This window comes from Danio aesculapii, chromosome 9, assembly GCF_903798145.1.
Source record: "Danio aesculapii chromosome 9, fDanAes4.1, whole genome shotgun sequence".
Lineage (NCBI taxonomy): Eukaryota > Metazoa > Chordata > Actinopteri > Cypriniformes > Danionidae > Danio > Danio aesculapii.
The window spans coordinates 53,266,766-53,284,265 of record NC_079443.1 but is presented as its reverse complement, the minus strand read 5'-3'; the positions used below and the strand labels follow the sequence as shown (position 1 = coordinate 53,284,265).

The 17,500-nt window shown below is 34.3% G+C and overlaps 1 protein-coding gene across 3 annotated transcripts in view; it reads left to right on the top strand.

Annotated features, from left to right (window-relative positions):
• Positions 1-17,500, top strand: part of mid1 (midline 1) — a 105,777-nt gene that overhangs the window by 19,654 nt on the left and 68,623 nt on the right. Inside the window, exon 1 of one of the 3 annotated variants that reach the window (XM_056465977.1) lies at positions 3,997-4,269. The exons of the other annotated variants lie outside the window; for them this stretch is intronic. The gene's annotated coding sequence lies outside the window, so the exon portion shown is untranslated. Of the gene's footprint in view, positions 1-3,996; positions 4,270-17,500 lie in introns of those variants that run through there. 3 annotated transcript variants of the gene reach the window in all.

The following is a 17,500-nucleotide window of genomic DNA, read 5'->3' as shown; positions in this document are numbered from 1 at the left end:
ACATGGTTAACCACTTCAATCTGCTTTAATCCCACTGCTCTGCTCTGATGAGGCTGAAAAACACCATAGTCATTTACTGTGCTCTTGAACTATACGATAGTAACTGTATATTATACTATTTACAACTCTTTGCTAATGAATGCTCCAGCATACTGTGACAAACTGTAATAAATACCGTGGAATACATTAGTTTTTACTACGGTAAACTGATGTTTTGTAGTATAATATACCCTAGAGTTGTAGAAAACGACAGTATTGGGCCTTTTGTTTATATTACCATAGCAACTATAGAATCACCACAACAGATCAATTACTGTAGTTCTTGTTACCATAGCATGCTCTATTGGATTGAGTTCTGGTGACTGGGCAGGCCAGTATATAATACACTTTAGTATGATTCAAAAACACTATTTACCCTAAATTACCATAGTATTTTTTAATCTGGATGCAAGTAAAAGCATTTGTCTGCTCAGCATTTATTAACATACAGTTGTAAATGTCCTACTACAGTATATAATACACTTTAGTATGTTTCAAAAACACTATTTACCCTAAATTACCATAGTATTTTTATCTGGGTGGAAGTGAATGCATTTGTTTGCTCAACAGTCATTAACAAAGAGTTGTAAATAGACTACTATAAATAATAATACACTTTAGTACGATTCAAAAACACTGTAATTTACTATAGTATTTTTTAATGTGCTTGAAAGTGAAGGCATGTGTTTGCTCGGCATCGTCGTGCTTCTCTGATAAACGGATGAAGTCATCATATAAATATTTATGAACTGTAAATGGGCCGAGGCGAGAGGGAGCTGTTTTGGGGCTTGTCCTGTTGTGTCGATTCCCTAGCGAGGGCTCTCAGACACACAGGCAGCATTGTTGCGAGCCGATTCACTGTTCAGATAGACACTGACTGTCTGTCGTCTCTCATTCCAGGCCGGTTCTCTAGGTGGAGTCGCTTTTCCTGGCATTATCGGCCAGCTTTTCCTGTTGTGCGAACTTTACCAACAGCGTCGCTCCCTCCGAGTCTCTCTCTCCCTCTGTGTTTATTAGCGATGTCCGAGATTCGTTCGTTCGAGTCGGTTCCTTCCGCGAGCTATTACACTCAAGCGCTCTGTGTAAATGATTCATTCGCGAGTCGATTGAATCATTTTAGGTGCGACTCCTAAACCTTTTTTATAGTGTTTTTTTGTTGATTAAACAGGGTAGTACATAATTATGCATAAAATAGTATACAAGGGAATTAACAACAAACATTAATCATGTATATTAAGCATTTTTCCAGCAGTTGGGATGTCTTAAGAGCTTTGACATTGCTCTGTATAGAAATCAGGGAATTATAACACATTTTTAGATCAGTGAATTTTTTTTATTATTATTTTGTCCATTTCCAATAATCTAGAGTTGCAATCTATAAATAAAACCCTTTTATCAGTTATATTGATACATTTATAATGCACTTCATAAAGTAAAATGGAAACTCGGGACCAAAACCATTTTGTTTAACTGCAATTGAAAAATAGTCAAGTCAAGTCAACTTTATTGTCAATCAAACCATGCAACAGTACATTACACAGCAGACTGAAATTGCGTTTCTCCCATACTCCAATGTGCAATTTAAAAACAAAACATGACACACACTAGACATAAACTAAACATTTAACTAATATAGTACAAGATAAATTGAATAAATAGACAATAATAAACTATGAACAATTACCATATATCCTATTGTTCCTGAATATGACCAAGTTGAGGTATTTATTGTAGTTTTTGTAGTGCAATAGTGCAATAGTATTGTATTTATTGTAGTGCAATAGTGCAAAAATAAATGAAGAATTGTTAAATGCACATGATTTAATAATTCTGTAACAAAAATGTATCCATGTTTAACATAATCATGGGCAGCATGGTGGCGCAGTGGGTAGCACAATCGCCTTACAGCAAGAACGTTGCTGGTTCGAGCCTCGGCTGGGTCAGTTGGCATTTCTGTGTGGAGTTTGCATGTTCTCCCCATGTGGGTTTCCTCTGGGTGCTCCGGTTTCCCCCACAGTCCAAACACATGCGCTATAGGGGAATTGGGTAAGCTAAATTGTCCGTACTGCATGAGTGTGAATGAGTGCGTATATTTTCCATTGATGGGATGCTGCTGGAAGGGCATCCGTTGCATAAAACATATGCTCGATAAGTTGGTGGTTCATTCCAATGTGGCGACCCACATATATAAAATATATAAGATATATAAAATAATATATCTAGTTTTCACTGGGGTTGTCTATAATTCAAAAATTCCTACTTAAATATCATTGTTTACCTTTAAAAACCTTAAAAAAGTGCTAACATAGCAAAAAAACAAATGAACAGACAAAAACAAAAAACTATATATACATATATATTTGTTTTAGTCTTTTGTTTTATATATATATATATATATATACATACATACATACATACATACATACATACATACATACATACATACATACATACATACATACATACATACATACATACATACATACATAAAAATAAAAACCGAATAGGCATATACACTCACCGGCCACTTTATTAGGTACACCTGTCCAACTGCTCATTAGTGCAAATGTCTAATCAGCCAATCACATGGCAGCAACTCAATGCATTTAGTCATATAGACATGGTCAAGACGATCTGCTGCAGGTCAAACTGAGTATCAGAATGGAGAGGAAAGGGGATTTAAGTGACTTTGAACGTGGCATGGTTGTTGGTACCAGATAGGCTGCTCTGAGTATTTCAGAAACTGCTGATCTACTGGGATTTTCACACACAACCATCTCTAGGGTTTACAGAGAATGGTCCAAACAAGAGGAAATATCCAGTGAGCGGCAGTTCTGTGAGCGCAAATGCCTTGTTGATGCCAGAAGTCAGAGGAGAATGGCCAGACTGGTTCCAGCGGATAGGAAGGCAACAGTAACTCAAATAAGCACTCGTTACAACCGAGGTCTGCAGAAGAGCATCTCTGAACACACAACACGTCCAACCTTGAGGCAGCAGAAGACCACACCGGGTGCCACTTCTGTCAGCAAAGAGGAAACCGAGGCTACAATTCACACAGGCTCACCAAAACTGGACAATAGAAGATTGGAGAAACGTTGCCTGGTCTGATGAGTCTCCATTTCTGCTGCCACATTCAGATGGTCGGGTCAGAATTTGGTGACAACAACATGAAAGCATGGATCCATCCTGCCTTGTATCAACAGTTCAGGCTGGTGGTGGTGGTGTAATGGTGAGGGGGATATTTTCTTGGCACACTTTGGGTCCATTAGTACCGATTGAGCATCGTGTCAACACCACAGCCTACCTGAGTATTGCTGCTGACCATGTCCATCCCTTTATGACCACAGTGTCTCCATCTTCTGATGGCTACTTCCAGCAGGATAACGCACCATGTCATAAAGCCTGAATCATCTCAGACTGGTTTCTTGAACATGACAATGAGTTCACTGTACTCAAATGGCCTCCACAGTCACCAGAGCTCAATCCAATAGAGCACCCTTGGGCTGTAGTTGAACGGGAAATTGGCATCATGGATGTGCAGCCAACAAATCTGCAGCAACCGCGTGATGCTATCATGTCAATATGGAGCAAAATCTCTGAGGAATATTTCCAGTACCTTGTTGAATCTCTGCCATGAAGGATTAAGGCAGTTCTGAAGGCAAAAGGGGGTCCAACCGGGTACTAGTAAGGTGTACCTAATAAAGTGGCCGGTGAGTGTATGTAATTATCAAATCAGTTAAATTAACAATAATACACTAATATTAGTTTATTAGTCCTAATTAAAAATAAAATAAAACAGTTATAAATAAAAAATTAACATATATATATATATATATATATATATATATATATATATATATATATATATATATATATATATATATATATATATATATTCAGAATGTGTGCTGTTAAATGTATCAAGGGTCACGTGACAACCCAAAAAAGAATCACTGACTTGAATTGAACCGCTCGAAAGAATCGACTCTCGGAAATGGGTCGGACTTCCCATCTGTATCGCCGTATGTGTGTCTGTGAGTGTGTTTGCGTGCGCGCGTGTGTGTGTGTCCGCGCTGGCCGTGACTTTGGATTATCGTGTTATGGGTGACTGCACCATCTGCGGGTCCTGCTCTGAACAAGAGCTTTTTTCCAGACTAAAACACGCTTTCTGAAATCCGCACACAAGTTCTGGAAATGGCTGTGAAGCGCGGAGCGACGCGAAATCCATCGGTGGGTCAAACACAACTGCGTACTGTAACGTCTGTGTGTGTGTGTGTGTGTGAGTGTGAGCGTGTGTGTGACAGACTGTATGTCTTTCAATGGTTACATGTACCTGTCTCCATATTTGATGCCGCATGCTGTGTGTGCGCGCGCGTGTTTGTGTGTGTATGTGTATGTGTGTGTTTTAAACGAGCTTTATATAGAGTGTGTGTTATTAGTTTTAGTTTTAAAATGGCTTTTATATGGAGTTTGTTATTATTTTTTTAGTTTAAACAGGCTTTATAAGGAATATGTAATGTGTTTAGTTTTAAAATAGCTTTAATTTGTTTTAAAATGGCTATATATGGAGTGTGTTATTTTTTTTTTTTTGTTTTAAAATGGCTCTATATGGAGTGTGTTATTCGTTTTAAATGGGTTTTATATTAAGTGTGTAATTAAAAAAAATTAAACAGGCTTTACATGGAGTGTTTGTTGTTTTTTTAGTTTTTAAAATGACTTTATATGGAGTATTTGTTATGTTTTAGCTTTAAAATGACTTTATATGGAGTATATGTTATGTTTTAGATTTAAAATGGCTTTTATATGGAGTGTGTTATTATTTTTTTAGTTTAAACGGGCTTTATAAAGAGTATGTTATGTTTTTAGTATAAAATGGCTTTAAATTGTTTTAAAATGGCTATATATGAAGTGTGTGTTATTAGTTTTGAATGGGCTTTATATGGAGTGTGTTTTTTTTGTTTTAAACGGACTATATGGAGTGTGTGTTGTTATTATTATTATTATTATTATTATTATTATTATTATTCGTTTTAAACAGGCTTTATATGGATTGTGTGTTGTTGTTGTTGTTGTTATTATTATTATTATTATTATTATTATTATTATTATTAAACAGGCTTTATATGGAGTGTGTGTTGTTGTTGTTGTTATTATTATTATTATTATTATTATTATTATTAAACAGGCTTTATATGGAGTGTGTGTTGTTGTTGTTGTTGTTGTTATTATTATTATTATTATTATTATTAAACAGGCTTTATATGGAGTGTGTGTTGTTGTTGTTATTATTATTATTATTATTAAACAGGCTTTATATGGAGTGTGTGTTGTTGTTGTTGTTATTATTATTATTATTATTAAACAGGCTTTATATGGAGTGTGTGTTTTTATTATTATTATTATTATTATTATTATTATTATTATTATTAATAGTTTTTAATGGGCTTTATATGGAGTGTATTATTTTTTTTAAACAGCCTCTATATGGAGTGTGTTATCATTTTTTTTTTTGTTTTGTTTTAAATGAACTATAAGGAGTGTGTGTTATTATCATTCGTTTTAAATGGGCTTTATATGGTGTGTGTTTTTTAGTTTTAAAAATGCTTTGTATAGAGTGTTTTTTTAATTATTATTATTATTATTAGGTTTAAATGGGCTTTATATGGAGTGTGTTGTTGTTGTTATTATCATTATTATTAATAGTTTTTAATGGGCTTTATATGGAGTGTATTATTTTTTTAAACAGCCTCTATATGGGTTGTGTTATTATTATTTAAAATAGCCATATGGAGTGTGTTATAATTTTTTTTTGTTTTAAATGAACTATAAGGAGTGTGTGTGTGTTATTATCATTAGTTTTAAATGGCTTTATATGGAGCATGTGCTGTGTTTTTAGTTTTTAACAGGCTTTATATGGAGTGTGTTTTTTTTAACCGGCTTAATATGGAGTTTATTATTATTATTATTATTATTATTATTATTATTATTATTTAAATGGCTATTTCTGTATTTGTTTTGCTTTAGTCTCATTCTGTTGGGAAACTGATCATTTTACAGTAAACCGCACAGAGTTTATAGTTAATTCTTTGTGGAAACGTGGCATTTCTGTTCATCTTTATGGTGTTAAACTCTGATTGTGAAGTATTTTCTTACTGTTATTTTTTTGTGGTTTGCTGATCTGAAGGAATTTATACCAGTTAAACATTAATTCAGCCTGAAGCTTAGATTTAGTTTTCAGACTGAGCGGTTTTCACATTTCTTTGTGTAAACATGGCATATCTGTTCATCTTTATTGTGTTAAACTGTGATTGTGAAGTCTTTATTACTGTTATTTTTTTGTCTTGGGCTTGCTGATCTGAAGGAATTTTAGCAGTTAAACATTAATTCATCCCGAAGCTTAGAAATTTCTACTTATTTCTATGCGTTTAAGATCCTGATTGAGTGGTTTTTACATTATGAACATTAAAACATGATGATTCATTCATGCATTTAGTCTAAAAGCTTGCAACTAAACAAAGAGGCTTGAATATTGGTTATTGGTTATTCCCATGCTTTATTTATTATATTGAAGTTTTATTATTTTTAAATGTTAAAATAAATGTGAAATCAAGGCAAGGCAAGGCAATCAGCCTCACATCTTTGTACACACCATTTAAATAATCAAAACGTGATGTTAAAGTCAACTTTGGATTATTTCTATGATTGCGTCTTGACAGAGAGATGCTCAGATGGAAGTGTTTGGTCCTTAATCCTCATGCTTTCATTGGTATTATCTATTATATTGAGTCATCTCTTAAAGTCACACTGCACCCAAACAATTAATATAGGCTTTTTAATACTAACTTTTTGTGAACTACCCCTTTAACTGTGTAATTATTCTCAAAAGTCATGTTTTATTGTGTAATGGCATTGAATAATATTTAAGATGAGATTTTGGCATCTGTCAAATTAATTACAAAGTGATTTCTCACATGCACAGATTTATTTATATATTCGTTTTCCTTTGGCTTAGTCCCTTTATTTATCAGGGGTCGCCACAGTGGAATGAACCGCCAACTTATCCAGCATATGTTTTGGAAAACATATGCTGGAGTACTGGAAAACACACTCAGTCACACACACACACACTACGGCCAATTTAGTTCATCAATTCCCCTATAGCGCATGTATTTGGACTGTGGGGGAAATCAGAGCACCCTGAGGAAACCCACGCCAACACGGGGAGAACATGCAGACTCCACACAGAAATGCCAACTGACCTAGCCAGGGTTTGAACCAGCAACCTTCTTGGTGTGCGGCGACAATGCTAACCACTGAGCCACCATGCCACCCAAATTAGCAGTATTTTTTTTTATGCTTTTGAATTGCATTTTGGGATTTTGATCTTTCTTACAACAAATTTTAACCTTGAAAAGTTGAAAAAAAAGTGACTTTTATGAACATTTTTAATAGTTTAAAGTGATATACAGTACACTACCTGACAAAAGTCTTGTCGCCTACCCAAGTTTTAGGAACCGCAAATAATAACTTGACTTCTAATTGATCATTTGGTATCAGAAGTGGCTTATATGTAAGGTAAAGGCCTCTAGATGAGGCTTATTTGAGCACAATAAAATATGATCATGTCTTGATTATGAATGATTTCATTAGGACAGTAAGGTCTGACTCTGCTTAGACAAAAGTCTTGTGACTGAACCTTCAATAATGTCCAGTATAGAGTATGTGGTCATGCTGCAGGGGAAACAGAATGAATATTGTGTCTGACTCCATCATGAGCTTGGAGGACTGCATCCATACATCTCTGCAATGACTCAAATCACTGATTAATAAAGTCATCTGGAATGGTGAAGAAAGCCTTCTTGCAGGACTCCCAGAGTTCATCAAGATTCTTTGGATTCATCTTTATTTTACTCCAGACATGCTCAATAATGTTCATATCTGGTGATTGGGCTGGCCAATCCTGCAGCACCTTGACCTTCTTTGCTTTCAGGAGCTTTGATGTGGAGGCTGAAGTATGAGAAGGAGCGCTATCCTGCTGGAGAATTGTCCCTCTCCTGTGGTTTGTAATGTAATGGGCAGCACAAATGTCTTGATACCTCAGGCTGTTGATGTTGATCATCCACTCTGCAGATCTCAGATGTAACCCCAAACCATGACTTTTCCTTCACTAAACTTGACTGATTTCTATGAGAATCTTGAGTCCATGCTGGTTCCAGTAGGTCATCTGCAGTATTAGTGATGATTGGTATGCAAATCAAAATCCACCTTCTGATAGTTTTCCAAATGATCAACTAGAAGTCAAGTTATTATTTGTTGCTCTTACAAGCGAGATCCACCACAAGACTTCTATCAGGTTGGCTTCTTGTCTGGGGTTGGTGTTGTATATTATGCTACAAAAACTTTGTAATAAACTCCCAGTACTCTGTTTTCTGTTTGGATATTGAAAATTTGGATCTTCAGCTAAACTATCCACCATTATTTTTAACAGAATAACTAAATATTATTGGCGGCCTTGAGAATTTATTTTCCAGATCAGCTACAGAACAAAAAGAATTAATGATTAAAAATATAATCTTTAAAAAAGTTCCATTTTACCTATAATGAACAAATATTTCCTCTGTTCAGGGCCGGATTAACCACTGGGCCTTATGGGCACAGACCCAGGGGCGCGTGCGCACTTGGGGCCCCTGCAAGGGGTGGAAAAAAAGCCTAAGAAGACACTCCGAAATTGGCTAAGTGCAAATAGTGCACCTAGTTGGAATAAGCTAGATTCACGGTTTCTGCGCATCAATGTCTGATTGACAGACAAGATAAGTAAAGAGTGCAGCAAATTACAGCATGAGTGGCGTACCTTGTAAAGCACACAGCAACATCTTTTGACGCGATCAATCATTAACCGGGTTTGAATCCACCGTCTGCTGAACTGGTGCTACTTTTTCTCTCCCCATTACATATCAGATTGGAAATATATTTATTTTTAATAGGAAGGAAACATGATATAAAGTCACAATTGCCTCGTGGGTATTTAATAATGTTTAGTCTATTTCATATGTGTATAATAAACAGTTATTTTCCACCTGGCGTTAAATGTTAGCAGCCTCTTAATAGAATTGATTTGTATCTACAATGTTAGTCGGCCTTTCCCGATCTCTGTTCATCATCAATGAAGGTACAGAAGAAGACGTTATGGTAACGTTAGATGAGTAAGTTAAGCAGGAGGCTAACAGCAGCGCAGCGCGGACAGGATTCATCGTGTCAGAAAGACAGACAGAAAAAGCAAAGAGAGCAAGGGAGGGAGAGAAAGGCCATGAAGAGGAGAGAGACAGGAGAGAAGAGGTATAGTGTGTGTGATATCGGATACTTTTAGGTTTATAAGCAAGCTAATCTATGCTGTTTGCCTGCTCTTCATCACGAGGAGAGTAGAGAAAATAGAGGAAGAGGAGGAGACAGACAGTTAATCATTAATAAGTGTGTATTATGAAAGGATTGGAGAGGCATTGTGTGTTGTATGTCATGCCAATAATATGCTTTAAGTTTGTAGAAGTTATACATTAAAAATACCCTTAAAAAGAATTATTTTTATATATATATATATATATATATACACACACACACTAGATTTATTAGTATTTTTTTCCAATGCTTTAAAAAATAAGCTACTGTAAATCTTTGTAGACTATAAATATATGTACTGTATATCATTTATTTAAATTATACAAATTATAGATTCATTTTATTTAAAAAGTATTATATTATTCTTATTTTTTTATTTCAACTATAGGGGTGCGGGCGGGTAGGGGGCCTTATAAGACTATGTGCCCAGGGGCTGCTGAATTCTTAATCTGGGCCTGCCTCTGTTGAAGTTTATTGAAGTCAAGTAATTCACGCTTAATTAAAAATGAGTGTTTGCTGTCCACATAAATCCCATTATTGAGGTTTTTATTGTGAAAATATTAAATCAGGGTCATATTTTAATGTAAACAGAGCTTCATTTGTGTTTAATGACCTCCTGGCGTTTATTATTAATACTTTATAGACTCAAAGACTCATTAAAGTTGTTTACAGCGCCTGATTATTTCTCTACATTTTTATCAGATATTGTATATAACATTTTATAAAACATGGAAAACATTGAAAAAATCACTTTGTTAAAATAAATATGTAATTGTATTTACAGATGTTGTCAATGCAAAGGCATTACAAGGGATTTTATTATTATTAATATGAATATACCTGCATTTCGTTGCCTTGTACTTGTACATGTGTGATGACAATAAATTGAATCTAATCTAATCTAAATATTCAGAGAAATTATCCACCATTATTTTGTTTACTTGCCTAAATGAAACTTTGAGATGAAAACTAGTATCTTATAAAACACTGTGTACCTTCATCAAGGTAAAGACAAAAGAAATGAGTTATTAAAACAATTGTGTTATAATTTATTATATAAAAACAATATTTTAACTCATTTTTTTTTGTCATTTAACTTAAAATGATCAAATAAAAATTCGCTATTGAAGTTTACGTTGAAGCTTAATTAAAAATGAGTGTTTTCGGTCCACATAAATCCCATTATTGAGGTTTTTATTGTGAAAATACTAAATCAGGGTCATATTTTTATATAAACAGAGCTTCATTTGTGTTTAATGACCTCCTGACGTTTATTATTAATACTTTATCGAGTTTCTTCAGTGTGTTTTGTACGTGGAGTCCTTTAGTATCATTGTTTACAGCACTCGAGTGTTTCTGTGCACATTTTTACAGATATTCTATATAGATATTTATAAAACATGCAAAAGGTTGGAAAAATTATTCCAATTATTAAAAGTTATTTTGTTAAATTAAATATGTCATCGATTTGGTTTCATTGATGCAAAGTCATTACAAGTGATTTATCTTATTAATTAGAATATTCAGCAAAATTATCCACCATTTTTTTAAAGCAAACAACAATATCATAAGAGTTTTCAATTGGTTCCAGAGCAAACCACTTTTGTTCAAACACTTGCTTAATCTAATTTACACTTTAAGCTGGATACTAGTATCCTGTAAAATATTATGTATCATTAATATTGCCTTCATCATGGCAAAGACAAAAGAAATGCGTTATTATAACAATTGTGTTATTTGTTAAATAAGAACTAATTTTTTTCTGTCGTTTAACCTTAAATGATCAAATAATAAATCCCTATTGAAGTTTATGTTGAAGTTCAATTAAAAAGGGACATTTTCTGTCTACGTAAATCCCTTTATTGAGGTTTTTATTGTGAAAATATTAAATCAGGGTCATATTTTTATGTAAACAGAGCTTCATTTGTGTTTAATGACCTCCTGGCGTTTATTATTAATACTTTATAGAGTTTCTTCAATGTGTTTTAGACTCAGAGACTCATTAAAATACAGCGGCCGACTGTTTCTGTGCACATTTTTACAGATATTGTAAATAGCACTTAATAAAACAGGCAAAAAGATGAAAAAATTATTGATTTTGTGAAATAAAATATTTACAATTGTTAATAAATATTTGGATTGATTAATGCGAAGTCATTACAAATGAAAATTGCATTAATTTTGGATTGAATTTATCCCCATTATTATTAATAAAACTTTTAAATATTTTTAGCCTCCGTAAGAGTTGTTTTTTTTCCCCCCATTGGCTACAGAACAAAATAAATCAGTTATTATAAATGGTTTATTAAAATTGTGGGTAAAAAATGTCAAAAAAAAGTTTCATTTAACTTGTAATGATCAAATATTCCCCTATTGAAGTGTATGTTGAAGTAGATTAATTCAAGCTTAATTAAATTTGAGTGTTTGCTGTCCACATAAATCCCATTATTTAGGTTTTTATTGTGAAAATACTAAATCAGGGTCATATTTTTATATAATCAGAGCTTCATTTGAGTTTAATGACCTCCTGGCGTTTATTATTAATACTTTATAGAGTTTCTTATGTGTGACTTAAAGTTTAATAATGGGATTTATGTGATTTAATATTAATAATGGGATGATTGGATTTAATACGTTAGCACAAATGCTAGAACATTTCCAAAATTGACGTTTATTCTGAAGTAAAATAATTCAAGCTTAATTAAATATGAGTGTTATTGAGGTTTTTATTGTGAAAATATTAAATCAGGGTCATATTTTTATATAAACAGAGCTTCATTTGTGTTTAATGACCTCCTGGCGATTATTATTAATACTTTATCGAGTTTCTTCAGTGTGTTTTAGACTCAGAGACTCATTATAAATCAGCGGCCGAGTGTTTCTGTGCACATTTTTACAGATATTGTATTAACTTTGAACAATTGGGCCCTTTGTTTGGCGATGGCTTTGAGACGCCGTGGTTTAGTCATTGTGCCCACAGTAATTACTGCATCTTCACACACACACACATGCAGGCTATTGTGGAGTAATGAGCTTTAGCTTCTTTCACACTTAATGAGTGTATGATGAGAGCTGACGGATTCATCGTGATGGGTGAGAGTCTCTGCGTTTACATCTGTCAGAAACAAAGCCTGAGTGTGTTTGCAGCGGTCAGACGCTGTATATTCTGCTCCACTGAGCTGCGGCTAGTGCTGAGACTTTTATTAAACAATCAGAGGTGCGTTTATCTTTTCTCTTTAATTTTAAGGGGGAGATATTATGCAGAAATCACTTTAATAAGGGGTTTAAACCCAGTCATGTGTCAGTGTTTGAATATCTCCAGCCTCTAATGCTGAACATGAATTAATTGTATTTGTTCTAATCAGACTTGATAGAAACAGTTTGCAGAAACACTTTGATTGGCATTTCTCCCTTTGTACGTGTCATCAGAGGGGGAAAGCCCCGCCCACTAGTGCTCATCTCTCCCTCATTAGCATAAACAGCAGTCCTAAGTGAGAAGCAGCCGTCTGTCCATTAGCCATTAGAGTGTTTGAGCTGCTGAAGATAATGTCAGCATAGACTAAGAGGATTATAGAGTGGAGGATCTATGACGTTAATTTGTATGCAAAAACTGGGAAGCGAGTTAGCATTTTAGCAGTTCTGGATCCCTCGTCCCAAAGTCAATGGGCTTTTTCAATGGGATTTCAGGTAAATCGCTTAAATAAGGTTCGTGGCTAACACAAACTCAAGATACTTTCACGATTTATTCTACGACATAAAACGCATCAGCTACATCACACTCTTGAGTTATTAAATCGGTTACGCTTTAAAGAGATGGCTGCTATCGAGTTGCTAAATGGGACTACAGGCGGTGTCGGAGACATTATACGTCATCAAGCTGAACTGGTCTGGAGCGCAGCTCGCTAGTGTTGAGCATTTGGATTTGTCTGTGATTTAAGTATTTTCATGAACAGTGTTTTAGAGTTTGTGTTATTTTTTGTAATTGGTAATTCATATTGTGTGTAGATAATTCCTTCTCTTGTAAAGACTGTCAAGAAAGATTCATTTGTTGATCATTTATTTTAATTAAATGATACTATGGGGATACTGCTTACCAGTGTAGCCGGTCTCTTTTCTGCTCTCAGTAATGCAAACGTGAGAATAAATGTGTAATAAATACATATTCACTGTCATTTTAACATGATCAATTGATTTTTCGTCATTTTTTTTTCTCCATCTGAACCAGGGGTGTTGATAGACATAAAGCTCTACTGGGGCACAGCTCCCCCTCCAAAAAAAAAAAATAATAAATTAAAAAAAAAAATAATAATTTATATATATATAAATATTTTTAGTTATTATATAATTAAATAGTTTTATTATATATAAATATAATAAAACAAAATAAAATAATAATAAATAATAACAACAATAAAAACAATAATAAAAACAATAAAAATAATAATAATAATATATATATATATATATATAATAAAACAAAATGTATATAATTCTAAATAAATAACAGTATTATTGTTATTATACAATTAATATTCTAAATAAATAACAGAAATTAATCCTAAATGTAACTGGAAAATAATCTAAAGACACAACTGGAGTGATGCTAAGATAATTTAAGAAATCTTTTGCATGAATATAAATTGTATTCGAATGAAATTCAATAAACAATTCAATAGAATACAAAAAAAGATGTTTTACAGAATGATCTGTTGTGTGCTGTGAGGATTGGGTTTAAGTCTAACCTCCCTGCATCATCCCTCTTTTCTGCTTCATACCAAAAAAGAAAAAAAAGGAGCCATGCTTAGTCTAAATAAGATCAGCGTCATATTGTTTATCACCATCATACAGCTTTCTTTTGTTGACTTGCAAACCTTAATGCGTGTGGACACCTCCACATAAGAGACTGTTACGCCGGTTTCACAAGGCATGAGCGACACGGCTATTTTTTTCGGCGTGCATGTTCACAACCAGACTGAGAGCACACTGAAAAAAATGATTCAAAGATGATTCCTTGGATTTACTCAATTGTTTCATGTTAAGTGGTTGTAAACAATTTATTTGGGCTGAATGTAAACAAACAAATTAAGTTGAACATTATTAAATTTAATTTGTTTGTTTAAATTCAACACAAATAAATAGTTTGCAACAGTTTTGCATGCAACACTTTTTTTTTTTTCAATGCAGCGCATTAACGTCTTTATTCTAGGATTACCACTCTTAATAAATACACTTGCAATCGTATCTCAAAGCATTTACTGTGGCACTGATGCTTTAATTATTTTAAATTTTTTTTACACTGGGGCACCTGCTGGGGCACATGTAAATAGGGTCCAGCGACGCCCCTGATCTGAACACATTTAACTCTGTCATAACTGCAATATTTACACTCCTCCTTAACATTTGTAGCAGATGTGACTGTATGGGCTGCTTTTCACTGTACTTCGTGACAAAAAAAAATACTGAATGTTGTTCTGTGTCCATGATGGAACTTGCAGGCATTTGATAGACTTGTCCCTCAAGCCTCATTTCTGTCATCTATTACTAAGGTAAGCGGGCTGTGTGCAGGCGAGCGATACACTTACTTAAATATGTCTTATGATAATACTGTAGGCACATTTACACATAAAGTTTTATAACTTTTACAACAACCGTGAAGCAAAACAGATGTATTTCCCATGTAAAAACTATCCAAAAGGCTCGTAGGTCTGTGTGTTTTGCGTATTTATTTGTCTATAATATATAGCGTGGATTATAATATAATAAACCGAGAGATTAACTCTGTCACTGACCATATTTCTAAAAATAAGCTTGATAAGGTGTCTGTAGTAGTGTGGTGTTGACGTCACAGGCAAGCGTCCTGAAGGCTCTGTAGTCCGTTTATAGCCTAATGTTAGCTTTTCAGCTCTTGCGTTCGCATTTAAGATCCAAAAGTGCTCAAAGTTGTATTTTGGTGTGAGGATTATCCGGCTGGACAAAACGTGTAAGTGTAATGAACTGTGTTTGAACACAGAGCTTATTGTTCGCAATCTTAGAAAAGCCTATGGGAAAATCCTGTTATATCATGGGAACCAGTTTTATGCTAGCAGCCGATTAGCCTACAAAGTGACATCATAGTTCCTCCACTCTATAGATGTGGAGTTTTAGATGAAGCACAAATGATCAGCGACAGGAGTCTCCATAGACTGACAGAAGCATGAAGCACACACTCACACCCGACCAGCACTGAGAACACTAGTGCTGGTTTACATCTGTCACTATGCTGACACACAGGCATTTGTAGCTCCGCCCTCTTTTAGAAAGAGCACAATCTCATTTGAATTTAAAGCGACAGTCACCAAAACGCCACATTTGGGATCAATTAATTCGGATCAACATTAATTGTGTGTTTTTCAATCATTATTTATTAAGCAATAATATTAGACTGTAAAAAGCAATCAGTTACTTCACTTAAAAAATCCTAGAACTGTTTATTTCACAACTTATCTTTTATAATTACGTACATAGTTCATTTACTTAAAGTGAGTAAACCTGTTGCTTTAAAAATTATGAAGTCATTATTTGTGTGTGTGTGTGTGTGTGTGTGTGTGTTTGTGTGTGTGTGTGTGTGTGTGTGTGTGTGTGTGTGTGTGTAAGTCAACTAATTTGACAGTGTATTTATAAAAATGTACTGTAAATTACATAGTACATACAGTAAATTTACTGTAGTAGTCGTCGTTGTGGTCATATATTTACTGTTGTAAATGTTTACATTATGTGTTGTTTATGTATATTTGTTTCCCCTCCAAACACCTTCCAAACACACTCTATTTTTGACAAGAGATATTGGCTCTTGTTTAAACTACACCGTGGCCTTTAGGGGAGGCCACATTTTTTTCTAAAGAGAGTCCCTTGCCACAATGATGTACTGTAGGCCAGGGCTGTTCAATTAGTTTGTCATGGGAGCCAGTTCATGAAAAGCATCCCAAAATGAGGGGCCGGAGGGATACTTGCAATATGAGTGAGGACACAATAGCATATGAGAGCCCATATGTTGTATTTTTGCTCCTTAAGACACCCACGTTGTATTTCTCCACATTAAAATGTTAATATATTGTATTTTAAAACTATATAACATCAGTGCATTGTACAATGGGCTTTACAAACATTCAAATGTTGTATTTCAGAGCAGAACAAAAGCAGTGCATTGCTTCAGTAGGCTTCTTCTACATTCAGACACATTCATATGTTGTTTTGAACTGCGTAACAATCATGAATGCAACAATTATAGATTTTGGTTGTACGATTATATAGTCTGAAGAATAATCATGGTTTCACAGTAATCACGTCTAGTGTAAATTTATACATAATTTTATGTCTTCCATTATATGTATTCCTTTATAATTGTTCTGACACATGGCTGTGCTGATGAAGTAAAGCTAAGCTAAATGGCTGTAATTCATGACACTCATGCTCTGTTTTAAAACATGTTAAACATGTGAAACTCACTCTTGATCACGTTTGATGATGATTGATGATCCTAGCGAACTGAACAGATCTCTTATTCCCGGTTGCTTTGCTTACGTCTGGTCTTGTTGATATGATTATACACGTGACTACCGGGACATGTTAATACATGCAGCTGTCAATCAATTCAGTGGGCGGGGGGACTGCACTCCTACGTAAAGTTGCAGTCGATCTGAAAACCGCTCCAATTGGTCCACCGTTTTTATGTTGTTAAATTGGAAAAAAAAAAGGACTGGGTGTGTTTATATCAGCCCAATATGACTGTCTATACACCATACATGCACATATGTCTTTCCAAACAGCTTGAAAAGTAGATTTTTCACCACAAGTGCCCTTTAACATGACTGGACTTTGCTCCTTAGCGCCCCCACACCTTGATGCTCATGACAAGAACAGCATGTGGTTATCTTTTTTATTTTTTTTTTTAAGTGAGGTGTAAATCGCTGTCATGCATGAATGAATCATATTGTTGCACTTTTACACCCAATAATCCATGATCACATTACACCGTACTGAAACCGCACATCAAAATAGCACAATATTTTAACAAACCCCATAACCAGGG